Source organism: Lontra canadensis, unplaced genomic scaffold (genome assembly GCF_010015895.1).
Source record: "Lontra canadensis isolate GAN:19392208 unplaced genomic scaffold, GSC_riverotter_1.0 scaffold12, whole genome shotgun sequence".
NCBI lineage: Eukaryota > Metazoa > Chordata > Mammalia > Carnivora > Mustelidae > Lontra > Lontra canadensis.
This window is the reverse complement of record NW_022631006.1, coordinates 26,848,837-26,865,199: the sequence shown is the minus strand read 5'-3', so window position 1 is coordinate 26,865,199 and position 16,363 is coordinate 26,848,837. Positions and strand designations below refer to the sequence as shown.

At 38.6% G+C, this 16,363-nt stretch overlaps 1 protein-coding gene across 4 annotated transcripts in view; it reads left to right on the top strand.

The window, feature by feature from the left end:
* Nucleotides 1-16,363, top strand: part of SLC12A6 (solute carrier family 12 member 6) — an 85,193-nt gene that overhangs the window by 21,800 nt on the left and 47,030 nt on the right. The gene's annotated exons all lie outside the window — the stretch shown is intronic.

Here is a 16,363-nt window from a genome sequence, read left to right as displayed (position 1 = left end):
AAAATGCCTTTTATTTTTTCCTTCTAGTGAGAGAATTTACCAGGGGGAGATATGATTTTTTTAAAAAAGATCTTATGTATATATTTGACAGAGATCACAAGTAGGCAGAGAGGCAGATGGGGCGGGTCAGCGGGGGAAGCAAGCTCCCTGCTGAAGGGAGAGACCCATGCGGGGCTCAATCCCAGGACCCTGAGATCATGACCTGACCCGAAGGTAGAGGATTAACCCACTGAGCAACCCAGGTACCCCTGGGAGTTAGGATTTGATGGAAAATCTTTGCCAGGTTATTTTCATTTTGCTGTACAGTCAAGGGTGGTAAGTTGAAGTGTTTAGCCTACTTTGAGCTTGAACCTGATTCTCCACAACTTTAGTGCAAAGAAGTTAAGGTTTTCTTTTCCTGATTGTGTGTGTTTGAAGTTAAAGTTTCTTAGTTGCTTATGTTTGTTGCCTTTAGATTTTAATCCCTTTAGGATTTTGGCTTTGCTATTGTCTTAATTTCACAAAATGCAAACAAGCAAAGTCTATCTCATTTCACTTCTCATTGGTTTTTATTTCCTTTCTTCACCATCTCTACTCTCTTATTATTTCATCTTTATTTGTCCCATCATGTTTGGTGAAATCTGCTTTACTTAAATTACGAGGGTGTTGAAGTCCTTTAATCCATTAGCAACTACCTAGAGAAGTTGCAAAACATTTTTGATAGTAGCCAACTTTGTAATGCTAGGCTTAATTTATGTTCTTCCATAGTTATTGCTTTGGGCAAAGAAGAAGTGACAGATATAATCTAACTTGAATTTAATAAGGCTTTTTATTTTGGCGTTTTCCATGATAGCCTGAAAGTGTCCACTTGAATGAACTGTTGTTTGGTAAGTGAACAAGTGATGGGAATATATTATCTAAATTGTATTTTCTTTATTGTAGGGCCAGATTAGGGAAACATAAGGGGAAAACTTAATTAAACTTAGTTACAAGGTTTTTTGTTTGTTTTTTAGGATTATGACATTTTTGACGATAGATGGTGTTTTGAGAGCAGTTGTTTAAAATGTAATAAGTTTTAGCCCCCTGTTCTTCTGAGTTGAAAATCTAAATTAATCATGGTTTTGTGACAAGCACTTCTAACACTAGCCAGTTTTGTAACCAGTCACTCTTTTCCTTCTTTTTCTGTCTGTATCTGTGAAGAGAGAAAAATACATACTGTCATATAAATGCAACATATTTAGAAAGCAAATCCTTCTTTAAAATATATTTTTAAAGATTTTATTTATTTATTTGACAGAGAGATACAGCAAGAGAGGGAACACAAGCAGGGGGAGTGGGAGAGGGAGAAGCAGACTCCCCTCTGAGCAGGGAGCCCAATGCGGGACTCAGTCCCAGAACCCTGCAATCATGACCTGAGCCGAAGGCAGACTCTTAACCAACTGAGCCACCCAGGCGCCTCTAAAATATGTTTTTTCAAAGGTGAGATTTATTTGAACTAGACAGGCAATTTGAGATAAAGTAGAAATATGAATATAGACATAATCTAAACTAATTTTAAGAAGTACATTGACCCCTGCCATGCTAGCTCCTAGAATACATCTTTTAAAACCCTGCTTAATTAGTTTTGAAGGGAAAAACGGAAACTCAGACTTCCTAGCATCTTTCTTTTTTAATAACTTCATTTGAGAGAGGGAGAGAGCGTGTGCACACAAGCAGGGGTAGAGTGCAGAGGGAGAAGCAGACTCCCCACTGAGCAGGAAGCCCGATGCCGTGCTCCATCCTAAGACCCTGGGATCATAACCTGAGCTAAAGTAGATGCATAAGCGACTGAGCCACCCAGGCACCCCCCTAACATCTTTCTTGACTGTTTTTCCTCCTTCCCTGTTCAGTTTAGGTGCCCCCGTCCTATGTTTTCCCAGCAGCCTGTCCATAAAAATCCTATGAAACACATCTGTAATACAATTATCTGTTATACTTGTCTCTCTTCCCCCAGCTGACTAACTATAGGTCCTTGAGGGTAGAGACCTTGTCATATCATTTGTGTACCTCCAAAACCAGTGAAATGCACATAAGAGGCTATTCAGTAAATAGACTTTTTCTCTGCCTCTTAAATTCATTAAACACATGTTCAGTGCAAATATCATGCCACGTGTTGTACTTTTTTCTGAAGGCTACAAGGCACAAAGTGTAAGTTCCCCACCAAAGGCAGCAGAATGGCTTTGGAGCCAAGGACCTGGCTTTGAATCCCAGTCCTACTAATTATTGCTAATTAAGAGTAGTGATAATTTGTATTAATTATTACTTGAGTGACTTTGAGCAAGTTAAGTTCTCTAACCTTACTTTACTCTTTGATAAAAGGAATAACAGTACCTACTTTACATGGTGGTTGTGAATTACATGGGAAAAATGAATATAAAGCACTTAACACATGTGTGACACAGCATCCAAAAAATAAGAGCTACCTTTTACTTATTGTGACTAGTGGTTTAATAAAAACAAAAAGAAACAGCTTTGGGTAACAGGTGATGGAGAGAATAATAATATTGCCTAGAGGGGACTCTAGACAGGTTCCTCAGATGTTGGGATACAACTGATTTTTGAAGGGATGTCTAGAAAAGATTACAAGTAATATTAGAACTATAGAAGGTATGAGAAGAAGGTACAGCACAGGTGGGAAATAAAAAAAGTTTAAGTTAGCATATTGGATGTGTGAAGAGAGCCAAAAGATGAAGCTACTTAAGGAAGGATTATCAATTTCATCTTCTCCTTACTCTATGGGATAATGAATGTTAAGACCTTTTTAGAGATAAAGAAACCAAGGCTGTGGTCAGTAAGTACTTGCCTCTGGCTACATGGTGAGTTGTAGCAGAGCCGGTGTTCAGACTTCTAAATTTTATGTGCTTCCCATCACACCATGATGCCAATCATAGTTTTTTAAGATTAAGTTATTTTATATCTTGATGTTCATGTATCCACAGGATTTGGTGTGTTACCAAATCTGTGATAGTTTTTATAGGAACAATGCAACTGAATGTTACTGTTTCTTACATTTACTTAATCAGGTATAAATATTTCATTCTTTTCACTTATTTAAATATTTACTGAGTTGGGACGCCTGGGTGGCTCAGTGGGTTAAGCCGCTGCCTTCGGCTTAGGTCATGATCCCAGAGTCCTGGGATCGAGTCCCGCATCGGGCTCCTTGCTCAGCGGGAAGCCTGCCTCTCTCTGCCTCTGCCTGCCTCTCTGCCTGCTTGTGTTGCTTTCTCTCGCTCTCTTTCTGACAAATAAATAAATAAAATCTTTAAAAAAAAATATTTACTGAGTTTGTTGAAGTATCTCTCTGAAATAATTATTCCAGATCTTCTCCCTAGCTCCTTAGATCTTTTTATAGTGCCCATGGATTAGGCAGATTTCCCCTGCTGGATTTACCTTGATACAGATAGCAGACTGGAAGATTTCCTCTTCCTTTGAAATAGGATTCTAAGGATAGTTTCAGAATCAGATTTGTAACAGTAAAGAAAGGAACCTGTGTTGGTATTGAACAGCATCTCCAGACATTAACTGTCAAGTAATCCAAATGGATTGAAAGAGAGACTTTGTGTTAAATAGAGTTTAAATTTTGTTAAGAATCATGAGCTGTTAGACTGCTATTCTGCTTGTTACCCATGAAAGTTTATGTTCTAAAGAAGGTGATGTGACTTCTTTCTTTTACTGACTAACACTGAAATAGGTTGAAGTAGACAAAGAATTTCTTTGTCTTTTCAGGGAGCGCTTCGCTGGCTCAGCTGGTAGAGCATAGGACTCCTGATTTCAGGGTTGTGAGTTCAAGCCACATAGTAGGTGTGGAGTCTACTTAAAATAAAAAATTAAAAAACGAAAATTAAAAATATATATATATATATTCATTCTGTGGTAAAGATGTAAAAGTTTATGTGTGTGTGTGTGTGTGTGCCCTTTTAACTATTCAGTGGGGTTTTACCAACCCAACTAAGAAAATATCAGATTTGCTGTTTTTTTTTTAAGATTTTTTATTTATTTATATGACAGACAGAGACCACAAGTAGGCAGAAAGGCAGAGAGAGAGGGGGAAGCAGACTCCCTGCTGAGCAGAGAGCCTGATGTGGGGCTCCATCCCAGGACCCTGGGATCATGACCTGAGCTGAAGGCAGAGGCTTAAGCCACTGAGCCACCCAGGTGCCCCTCATATTTGCTATTTTAAAATATGAGGGTCGGGGCGCCTGGGTGGCTCAGTGGGTTAAAGCCTCTGCCTTCAGCTCAGGTCATGATCTCAGGTCCTGGGATCAAGCCCCACATCAGGCTCTCTGCTCAGCGGGGAGCCTGCTTCCTCCTCTCTCTCTCTGCCTGCCTCTCTGCCTACTTGTGATCTCTGTCTGTCAAATAAATAAATAAATAAATCTTAAAAAAAATTAAAATATGAGGGTCAAGAGTTTTCCTTAAATATGACTCAGTGAGACATGTTTTTCTGCCTTCCTTCTGAGCCCCTAATATTCCATCATTGTCAGAAAGAACAACTTCCTGAATTTCAATACTCTTAAAAAGAGTTTTTTTAAGAATCTTTCCCCAGTTTTCCTTGCTTCATGTCCATCCCTCTGTGTACCACCTACTACTTTTGCCCCATAGGGTATATACCAGATTGGAATTCATTTAATGGTATAAAGATAAAATTTCTTCAAAATATATATACATGCATATTGCTTAATATTCTTATATTCTATACTCAAAGCAACATTTAGTTTAGGGTTATAAAAATATTAAGTGTAGTTGTAGCATATTGTAAAATGCAGTTTCACATTTCAGATTGAATTTAGACATTTGGCATAGGTTACAAAATAGATTGTAAGCTGGTAAACTTTAAACAATTTAGCATGTATTGGTTTTGCCAGGTTGAAAGAGGAAATGACTTTACATTACAAAATGTCATCAACATTATGGTATTAATTTTTGAGTACCTGGAGTGTACCAGGCATGTTACAAATATTGGCTTATTTAATCCTCACAACAGCCAGGACAGGTAACCATTAACCCCAACATAACAATGAGGACAATTAGGTGCCAAGAAGTCAGATAGGCTGTTATAAGTGATAGACGCGGAATTCAGACGAGGGTCTCTGTGACTTAAAGGCCTTTTTTCTTTTCATTACACCACACTGTCCCTCTACTTTACATAGTCACATAATTATTTATTGCTCTGTTGTCTCAGTAGTTACTAATTCTTCTTAGGTTCAGTTTCTTTTGTCTTTGTGTATTTCTCAAAATTAATTGAAGGTTAATTGCTGCTTCTACCTTTTCATGTGTTATATTTTTTTTCAGATTTGGTGTACTCTTTCAAATTGATGCTGAAAATTGAGAAATCTGAACAAGCAATGAAACTAGTTTACTCTGACAATCCTTTACTAACCCTCTGCTTCTGAAATTTCTAGGGAGATGTATACTTATCAGTGAGATAGGAATAGAGGCTTCATTAAAGACTATGTGTTAATGATGGGCATATGGATTAAGTGAAATAATCTTAATACAACTTTTAATACTATATAAATACTACTGGGGTGCCTGGGTGGCTCAGTGGGTTAAGCCGCTGCCTTTGGCTCAGGTCATGATCTCAGAGTCCTGGGATCGAGCCCCGCATCGGGCTCTCTGCTCGGCAGGGAGCCTGCTTCCTCCTCTCTCTCTGCCTGCCTCTCTGCCTGCTTGTGATCGCTCTCTGTCAAATAAATAAATAAAATCTTAAAAAAAAAAAAGACTATATATATACTACTGAATGTATCAAAGAGGTGTTTATTTTAGTGTATTAGAAAAAATTATATTTCTTTTCATGGATCTTATTCTTAGAATGAGCTACATAAAAAGACAAGACTGTTTAGAGAAAAATGCTAATATAGATAGAGCAAAGACGTGGTAAAGATTGAATATGGCTGCATAAATAGTGGAAATGATTTTGATCCATTCCATACCTTCACATAATAAATTAGGTTTCCTTTCCTTTCCTGTGGGTTCCTTCCACTACATTGAGCCTTTGGTGAAAGGAGATTTCAATGGTTTTATTAAGAATGGTGAACCTGTAGTAATAGTCCTTTCCAAAAGCTGTCTTTATCTTTCCCCCATCACATCACCTTTGTTCATATATTTTTCATCTGAATTCTTTTTTCTCTTCTGCCTACTTCCTGTGTACCGCAAAAAAATGTACAGACTCACATCATCTGAAGACCAAGATGACTTGCCTGATCCTCTACCCTCACTTTGATTATTGCATCAATCCATATCCATCAGCACATATACTTGGTAGTATGGTCTGAACTTGGAATGGCTTTGTAATTATTTTCATATCTCTTCAACCATATTGTGAATTATATGAGGGCTAGGGATAGTATGTTAATATTTTTTTGAAAATTATCTATTTTTATTTTATTATGGAAAATTTCAAACTCACAAAAGCTCAGTGACTTCCTGTTCATACCTCTTACCTGTTGGTGTTTGTCTTTATCTTTATATGTTATGTTCTTTATCTTTATATGTTTTATGTTCTTTATATTTAGGGATATGAGCTCTTTGTGATTTAAATTGAAAATATATTTGCCCACCAATATTTCTTTTAAAGTTTTATTAAAGTAGGGGCTAGGGAGAGGATGGTGGGGTTATGGACATTGGGGAAGGTATGTGCTGTGAAGTGTGTAAACCTGGTGATTCACAGACCTGTACCCCTGGGGCTAATAATACATTATATGTTAATAAAAAATAAAAAAGTATTAAAAAATAAAGTTTTTTGGAAGTATAGCTGATATAAAATAGATTGCACATATTTAAAGTATACATTTTGATGAGTTTGACATCTGTATATACCCCTGAAACAGTTATCATAATCAAGATAATGAACATTTACATTGCCTCCAAAAGTTTCCTTGTACCCTTTTGTAACCCACTCACCAATTCCTTGGTCTCCAGGCAACCACTGATCTGCTTTCTGTCACTATACATGAGTTTGCATTTCCTAGAATTCTATATGAATGGAATAATAGAGAATATACTCTCCTTTGTCTGACTTCCTTTATGTAACATAGTTATTTTATGATTCATTCCTCCATCTAGTCAATATCCTTTAAGTCCAAGTAACATTAAGATTTTCCTTCTCTCTCAGAGCTTAACATTAAGGGCAATAGTTGAAAATGAATAGAACCCACAGATATTTGGACTTAACAGAGGCTTTTTAATTTTTTGACCTATTTGCCAGGATTTGAGTGTTTTTAGTGTTAGTCTGTAAACAAAATGTACTTTTCAGAGGAGGTTCTGGGAAGGTGAAATCCCACCATCTCTCTGTTCCTGATTCCAACCTGCCTTATGTGACCCTTATTCCACATAATTATTCCTTTTTCCAGCCTTATGTGAGCCAGATGGCCCCTGGATCCAGTGACCAGTTAGGTGCAAGTGAGCCCTGGGCTCTGTGGGTGATCTGTCAGCGAGAGATGGCACAGGACTTGTTCCTCAGGGGCTGGACAAGAGCCTTGGATGTGGATAACAATGGAAGATCCAGGAAAGAGCTTGGCTTGGTATAGATCCATGGACTCTTGGAGGAGAGAAGAAAGGAAAAGAGCCAGGGGACTGATATCTCTGTTTCTGAGGCTGGGAGATGTAATGTGACCTGAACACCAGGAGGCTTCCTCGTGGGCCTGCGCAAGGCTTGCCCGCTGGACTGCCCACCTACGGGCATTGCGCCTGCTTTGTCTCTTCATTCTCTGGAGACTGCTCCCACTCATTTGTGGTCCTTTGTCAATGAAACCTAAGCCCCTCTGAGATAATAAAGGAGAAGAGCCCATGTCGGGAAGCCAGGCAATCAGAAAGAGAAAGATCACTTAGAATAAACAGTGTGGTAGAGTAGCTAAATAGAAATGCTGAAGGAGACAGTAACTTGAATATGAAAATAGTAAATAATAGAAGTATTTAAGGAAGTTCAAGTGAAGTGCAAAAAAAGTTTATAGAGCAAAAAAATGTAATTTCCCAGCTAAATACTTAATACTGTCTGACTCCCAATCCATGTATAAACACTTTTTTTTATTTTTTATTTTTATTTTTTATAAACACTTTTTTTTTTTAATTTTGTTTATTTATTTGACAGAGAGAGAGAGAGATCACAAGTAGGCAGAGAGAGGAAGGGAAGCAGGCTCCCCGCCTAGCAGAGAGCCCAATGTGGGGCTCGATCCCAGGACCCTGGGATCATGACCCGAGCCGAAGGCAGAGGCTTTAACCCACTGAGCCACCCAGGTGCCCCTATAAACACTTTTTAAAAAAAATATACTATCTCCATTATCACTGATGAATATGGATGCTAAGATTCTCAACAAGATCCTAGCAAACAGGATCCAACAGCACATTAAAAAGATTATCCACCATGACCAGGTGGGATTCATCCCTGGGCTACAAGGATGGTTCGACATTTGCAAATCAATCAGTGTGATAGAACAAATTAATGAGAGAAGAGAGAAGAACCACATGGTCCTCTCAATTGATGCAGAAAAAGCATTTGACAAAATCCAGCATCCGTTCCTGATTAAAACACTTCAAAGTATAGGGATAGTTCATGGAATGAACTTCAGGAATGAAGTTCATTCCTGAACTTTATAAAATCTTTCTATGAAAGACCCACAGCAAATATCATCCTCAATGGGAAAAAGCTTGCGGCCTTCCCGTTGAGATCAGGAACATGACAAGGATGTCCACTCTCACCACTCTTGTTCAACATAGTATTAGAAGTCCTAGCAACAGCAATCAGACAACAAAGAGAAATAAAAGGTATCCAAATTGGCAATGAAGAAGTCAAACACTCTCTCTCTTCGCAGATGACATGATTCTTTATATGGAAAACCCAAAAGACTCCACCCCCAAACTACTAGAACTCATACAGCAATTCAGCAACATGGCAGGATACAAAGTCAATGTACAGAAATCAGTGGCTTTCTTATACACTAACAATGAAAATACAGAAAGGGAAATTAGAGAATTGATTCCATTGACTATAGCACCAAGAACCATAAGATACCTGGGAATAAACCTAAGCAAAGAGGTAAAGGAACTGTACTCGAGGAACTACAGAACACTCATGAAAGAAATTGAAGAAGACACAAAAAGATGGAAGACCAGCCCATGCTCTTGGATCAGAAGAATAAACATTGTTAAAATGTCTATACTGCCTAGAGCAATCTATACTTTTAATGCCATTCCAATCAAAATTCCACCGGTATTTTTCAAAGAGCTGGAGCAAATAATCCAAAAATTTGTATGGAATCAGAAGAGACCCCAAATCACTAAGGAAATGTTGAAAAAGAAAAATAAAACTGGGGGCATCACGTTACCTGATTCCAAGCTTTACTATCTCCATTAAAATGTTAGCACTGTAAGGGCAGGAACTTTTTCTTCTATATACACTGCTAATCTCTTGTCAACACCCAATGCCTAGAACACTTTCTTGGCACATAGTAAGCATGCAGTGCATAGTAATTGAATAAAGGAATGAATATGTGATCATTTATTGGCCTGGCAGATCTAGTGGAAGAAATATTTCAAAGCGCAGAGCCAAAATTACAAAGAAATTGAAAAAAAAAAGACACTGGGAGTGTAGATTCAGGGCACCCAACATGGCTAATACAAGTTCCAGAAAAAGAAACAAATGTAAAAGAAGCAATAATTATATGTATAGAAGAAAATTTCTGAGGTAAAGACTTCAGTGTGCAGAAAGAAGTTCCAGGGAAGATCAGTGATGAAAAACTCAAACTTAAGGTTATTCTGCTAAATTTTTTGAACTGTAAGGATTCATCTTGGAGGCATCCAGATAAAACAGGATATTATCTATAAAGTGTCAGACTGGTATCATAATTCTAATCCATGGCACTGGAAATTAGGAGACAGTGGAAGAATATCCACAGATTACCAAGAGAAAAAGACTGTTAATAACAAATCCTTATTTGTAGTGAAGATATTTCCACAAGTGAGATGCATGTTACATAGAGAATATGTTACTACTTAACCCCTTAAATATTTAGAGAGAGAATATGTTACTACTTAACTCCTTAAATATTCTGAGAGTATTTATAAGATAATAATAAGAAGAAGAAGAAAGGTTTTTCACCAAGTAAATGGGGTGGAAGAGAGATCACGGGGGGAAAGAAATAGAAATAGTAGGAAATGACATACTCTCCTGGGAATGTGTTGTGTAAATGCTAACCAAAGGGACATACTTCAGGGAACAATTCAATAGTAATTGTGATGTAGAAGTACTAAATGAGTCAAAGGAAAACCTCAAAATTATGGGAGGAAAAGAGGGAAAAGCTTTTCAAATGGAGATGAGAGAAAAAAATTCCAGTAAGCACATACAAAGTTGTTCCACATCATTAGTCATCAGGGAAATGGACATTAAAACCACAGTGAGATACCACTTCACATCCATGAGGATGGCTCTAATACAAAGATGGACAATTACAAGTGTTTGACAAGGGTGTGAAAAACTGAAGCACTCATATTTATGGTGGGAGCATAAATGGTGTAACCACTTGGAAAAATAGATTGCCAGCTCCTCAGAAAGTTAGAAATAGAGTTACCGTATGGCCCAGTGATTCTGTTCCTAGATATATACCCAAAAGAAATGAGAATATATGTCCACACAAAAACTTGTATGGGAATGTTCATAGCAGCATTATTTACAGTAGCCAAAAATTTATTTCTCTAAAGAACCCAAATGTCCACTAATTGATGAGTATATAAATGAAATGTGGTATATCCACATAATGGAATATTATTTGGCAATAAAAAACAGGTGAAATCCTGGGGCGCCTGGGTAGCTCAGTGGGTTAAGCCTCTGCCGTTGGCTCAGATCATGATCTCAGGGTCCTGGGATCAAGCCTTGCATCAGGATCTCTGCTCGGCAGGGAAGCCTGCTTCCCCCTCCCCCTCTGCCTGCCTCTCTGCTGACTTGTGATCTCTCTCTCTCTCTCTCTCTGTGAAATAAATAAAATCTCTTTAAAAAAAATAAAAATCAGGTGAAATACTGAGATATCCTACAATATGAATGCACCCTGAAAACATTATGTGAAGTGAAAGAAGCCAGTCACAAAAGAAATTATTATACAATTCCATTTATATAAGATGTCCAGAATAGGCAAATTTAAAAAAAGGAAAGTAGGTTAGTGGTGGCTTTGGACTGGGTAAGGTGGGGGAGTGAGATGGAGATTGGCTGCTAATGGATATGGTGACCAAATTGTAAAATTAGATTGTGATGGCAGTTGCACAACAATGCAAATATAGGGGCGCCTGGGTGGCTCAGTGGGAGCCTCTGCCTTCGACTCGGGTCATGATCCCAGGGTTCTGGGATCAAGCCCCACTTCGGGCTCTCTGCTCTGCAGGGAGCCTGCTTCCTCCTCTCTCTCCTTCTCTGCCTGCCTCTCTGCCTACTTGTGATCTCTGTCTGTCAAATGGATAAATAAAATCTTTAAAACAAAACAAAACAAAAAACAATGCAAATATATTAAATATTGAATTGAACACTTAACAGATGAATTATGCAGTATGTAAATCCTATCTTAATAAAATTTTTTTAAAGATTTTATTTATTTTTTTGACAGAGACAGAGAGGGAACACAAGCAGGGGGAGTGGGAGAGGGAAAACAGGCTTTTCACAGAGCAGGGAGCCTGATGCAGGGCTCAGTCCCAGGACCCTGGGACCAAGACCGGGGCTCGTTCCCAGGACCCTGAGATCATGACCTGAGCCGAAGGCAGAGACTTAATCCACTGAGCCACCCAGGCACCCCTATGTCATTTTTTTTTAAAGATTTTATTTATTTATTTATTTGACAGAGAGAGATCACAAGCAGGCAGAGAGGCAGGCAGAGAGAGAGGAGGAAGCAGGCTCCCTGCTGAGCAGAGAGCCCGATGCGGGGCTCGATCCCAGGACTCTGAGATCATGACCTGAGCCGAAGGCAGCGGCTTAACCCACTGAGCCACCCAGGCGCCCCCCTATGTCATTTCTTTATACAAATCTGAATTCCAAACCAAAAAAAGTGGCCTTCTAAGAAAACTTCTTGCTTGGCACACTCTGCTAGACAGCACTGGTTTCCTCAAGGGTCTCTATTAAATGCGTACACTTGACATACGCATCAGAATTTGAAGGATATTTTTGATGAGCACTCAGCATTGGTGGCAGATCTGCCTATATGACCTAGTATCTCCTTCCACTTCTGTCTAGAGCCCATTGTCTCCCAGTGCCATCAGTTTGACATCTGGCCACATCAGGCAACATCAGGCTGTCCCCCTCCCTGCACTACAGTGGGTTTCTGCTGCAAGAGTCAGGATTGAGTGGCCTAGAGAAGACTCATGACTAGTCCTGGTTCTTGGTCTGCTCCAGCTTCAGCTACTTGCCTGCTGGCTGCTATTGTCTTGCCACCTTTTCTTCAAGACAAATCTGATGGATCAGAAGGAAGATTGCTAAATGAATTCTCATCATTTTTTTCAGGATTTGTGCATAGTGTTCTCTAATCGCGTTGACTCTGCATTTTTACTCCTTTCTGCCTTTACTACTCTTCTTACCCTTTTAGTGTCTGGTTTTGTTGGGGAAAGTTGACATGACAGCAGTGCTGTCATAGTTCTTTCAATGATTTTTTTTCTGTTTCCTTCTGTGTTTGCACTTTGTTCTACTCACTATTATTTCCAGGACCTGATCTCAGTTCCTCTCTCTTTACAGACTTCTAAGAAAGTTTATCCTTTTATCTTCAATTTTGTGTTTTGATGATGGCTTTAAAATTTTTATTTCCATTATTAACTTTTTATTGAAACTAGTCCTGAATTTCTATCTCTGGGTATTTTTCTTTGAAATTAGTTTATCATCCGTCAATTAACAAGCATACACTGAGTATTTTATATCATGTACAAGCTACTGCTACGTTACAAAGAGCTATGATTGTCACAGCAACACTAAGACAAAGTTCTGCCCTCAAAGCACTTAAAATGACAGATAGGACCTGCCCACCCCACCACCCATGGATTGACTTACTGGGCCTCCTCTTATTCTCTTTTCTTTCTTTTTTTTTTTTTTTTAAGATGTTATCTGTTCATTTTTCAGAGAGAGAAAGAATGCACAAACAAGCAGGGGGAGCGGGAGATGGAGGGGGAGAAGCAGGCTTCCTTCTGAGCAGGGAGCCTGATATGGGACTTGATCCCAGGACCCCAGGACCATGACCTGAGTCAAAGGCAGATGCTTAGCTGACTAAGCCACCCAGGTGTCCCTCATTCTCTTTTCTTTAAAAAAATTTTTTTTCGTTTACTTTTTCCTTTATTTCTCAATCTTAGCAGCTGTGTTGCTGGGGTAGGGACACGGGGGTGGTTATCTCACAGCTATGAAAATTGGTGCCACCAAAAATTCATTTCCAACTTCAACTGTACTGTTAACACTATTCAGAAATCCTTCTGAGTCATCCCAGTTAGCCTCCTTTCAGTTCCTCATAAAAAAATGTTTGTTAAGCCCCCAGTCCCTCCATTCGCTTATATTCAGCACATGACTGAAGTTACACTTCTCAGAGTAAACTTCAATTTCAAAACGCCTCTTCCCAACACCCATATTGACACCTGTCCTTTACCTTCATCCTTCTTAGGTAACACACACCTGTTCACCTGTGCTCTAGAGCTTTTCTTGCCTGCCTCTCCTGTGTTTTCTGTATGGGCTCTTTCCCCTCACTGTAGTAAAACACTCCCCCATCCCTTTCTTTGCCCCTCTTTCCTGTCTTGCACCACTTGTTGACTGTTTAGTCTTCAAAATATTTCTCAAATCTGCCCTCTTCTCCCCACCTCACTGCTACTACATTAGTTCAGGATAGTTCATTGTTACTTCTTGTCTAGCCTCCTAAAGCCACCCTTAGAGTAGCGTCCAGATGAATTTTTCTCAAATATAAATCTCATCCTTTTACTCCCCCATTTAAAATACTGTATTGTCTCCCCATTGCCTGCAGAATAAAGTTGATTCTGCTTAGCAGGTCATACATGTCCCTTCATGATCTAGAACATTCCAACTTAACAGTCTCCTTAGGGCGTCTGGGTGGCTCAGTTGCTAAGCATCTGCCTTTGGCTCAGGTTATGATCCCAGGGTCCTGGGATTGAGCCCCACATCAGGCTCCCTGCTTAGCGGGAAGCCTGCTTTTCGATCTCCCACTGTCCCTGCTTGTATTCCTTCTCTCGCTCTCTCTGTCAAATAAATAAAATCTTAAAAAAAAAAAAAAAAAGAACAGTCTCCTTAAGACTGAGTTGAAACTTAATTTCTTCCTTGATGGCTTCTCCATTACATTCTTCAGGGAATGTAGTGTATTTTACACATTCCCATATCTCTATGTCTATACCTCTACTATATAGTGCTTTAATCACCATGATGTAATTGTTTTACCCATATGTGCTATAAATCCCTAAGAATAGCTACTGTGTTCTGTTTTTTTGTGTATCCCCAAGTGCCTAGCATATAGGATTGACACATACAGGTGCTTAGTAGATATTCTCTGAAATAATATGCTGATTAATGAAAAGATAATACAAGACAGTGTATGCCCAGCAATTCAGAAGAAGGTTAAAGCTGATAGAAAATTAAACCTCAGAGTAGGCCCAAAGAAAGAAGTAATTGAGTTGGCCCTTTAAGGGATATACAACTCAGATAAGTAGAAAAGAAAGAAAAGGAAATTTTCAATGAAAAATTGACATAATCAAAGATACATGGGTCTGTGGCAAGCCTGGGTGGCTCAGCTGGTTAAGCATCCAACTCTTGATCTCAGCTCAGGTCTTTATCTCAGGGTCATGAGTTCAAGCCCCAGCAAATGATAAGGTTAGAGAGAAATAAGCTAGTGCTACCATTATAAAAGGACTTGAAAGACAGGATGAGGTTTTTGGAGTTAATCCTGTAAGCCAAGGGATCCAAACAAGTAAACCAGTGTCTACTATAGGTGTTTAATCTGTTACCTTCTGCTACCACCAGTATCCCCATGCCCTGCCTGCGAATTCACAGTAGGAATGGAGGCAGAACCTACAAAGACAGTTGTTTCCTTTTCTTAGAGGGACTTGAACCAGTACCCACACATGATGCCTGGATATAAGTAAGTGAGAATGATCATATCTTCACAAAGTTGTTGGGAACTCCTGGCATTGTCATTAGGAGACCTTTGAAAGTGTTTTGTTTTTTAAGCAATGAAGCAACCTAATAAAGACAGAATTTAGGGTTATTAATATGAAGGGAAATAAAGGATTGTTTGAAGTTGGGAGAATTGGTAACAGGGAGAATAATTGAGCTATTTCAGTGGTCCAGGCTGGAAAGGACAAGAATCTAAATGCTCACAGTGTGGTGGAAAAGAAGAGATGGGTATAGAAGCCACAATTGACTGGATTTCATGAATGAGAGAAGGGAAAGAATCAAAAGTTGGAAACACATATGCTGACTGGTTCTTATTAATCACTTTTTTTTTTTATCAATGACAAATTTTTTGTTCCTGTCAATTTAAGTGTATGTTATATATTAGGTACAATGTAGTTGTATGTATTATACTATAGACCAATACATAATATTACGTTATATATCATTATATATTGGTTGTAATATATACCAGGTATTGTATAAAGGTGTATTATTAGATGTAATAATTCCTATTATATCTCTTGAATTTCTCCATTAGCTATGTCCTGACTGTAAATCCCTCTGTTTAGAATGTCTCCCCTTCTCTATTTCTCTTACCCTTCTTCTTTTTGATAAACTAACCATCCTTCAAGATTTGGCTCAGTTATTCCTTGATACCATTCCTGACTGCTTTATTTTGTTTTCTTTCCTTTTTGATTCCCACAATATTTGTACCTATACTGAACAATTATTTTTATTGTTTCATAATTGTATAATTCCTCTCTTCTTGAGAAGAAAGGGTAACTCAGTATCTGTAGTGCCTAGCACAGTACCTGACACATGGTAGGCATTCAGAGTATCAGATGAATTAATAATAATCCTACAGACCATATTAGAGGTGGTTGTTAACACATGGATCCATTACAGCAGTCTAATAATGATTATGCCTGCCTGTGTCTAATAACTCTGGCATTCATTTCATTTTGCATATTGCACTTGTTTCCTGGCCTGAAACACTGCTTTTGTTTTTAGACTTCCATGTAGAGAATTTCAGTTGTTTTCCATCTGCTTTAGACTCCAAGACTTTTGCTAATATGACCCTAGTCTTCTAAGCAAACCATTCTGGACCTATGCCATGTTTATTCTGCTCCTGTGATTTTGAGTTCTCTATGATTTTGAAGGTTTTTAAAAGTTCCTACTTAAAGCACATATGCCTCTATCCATGCTGCTCCTCTCCTTTGGACC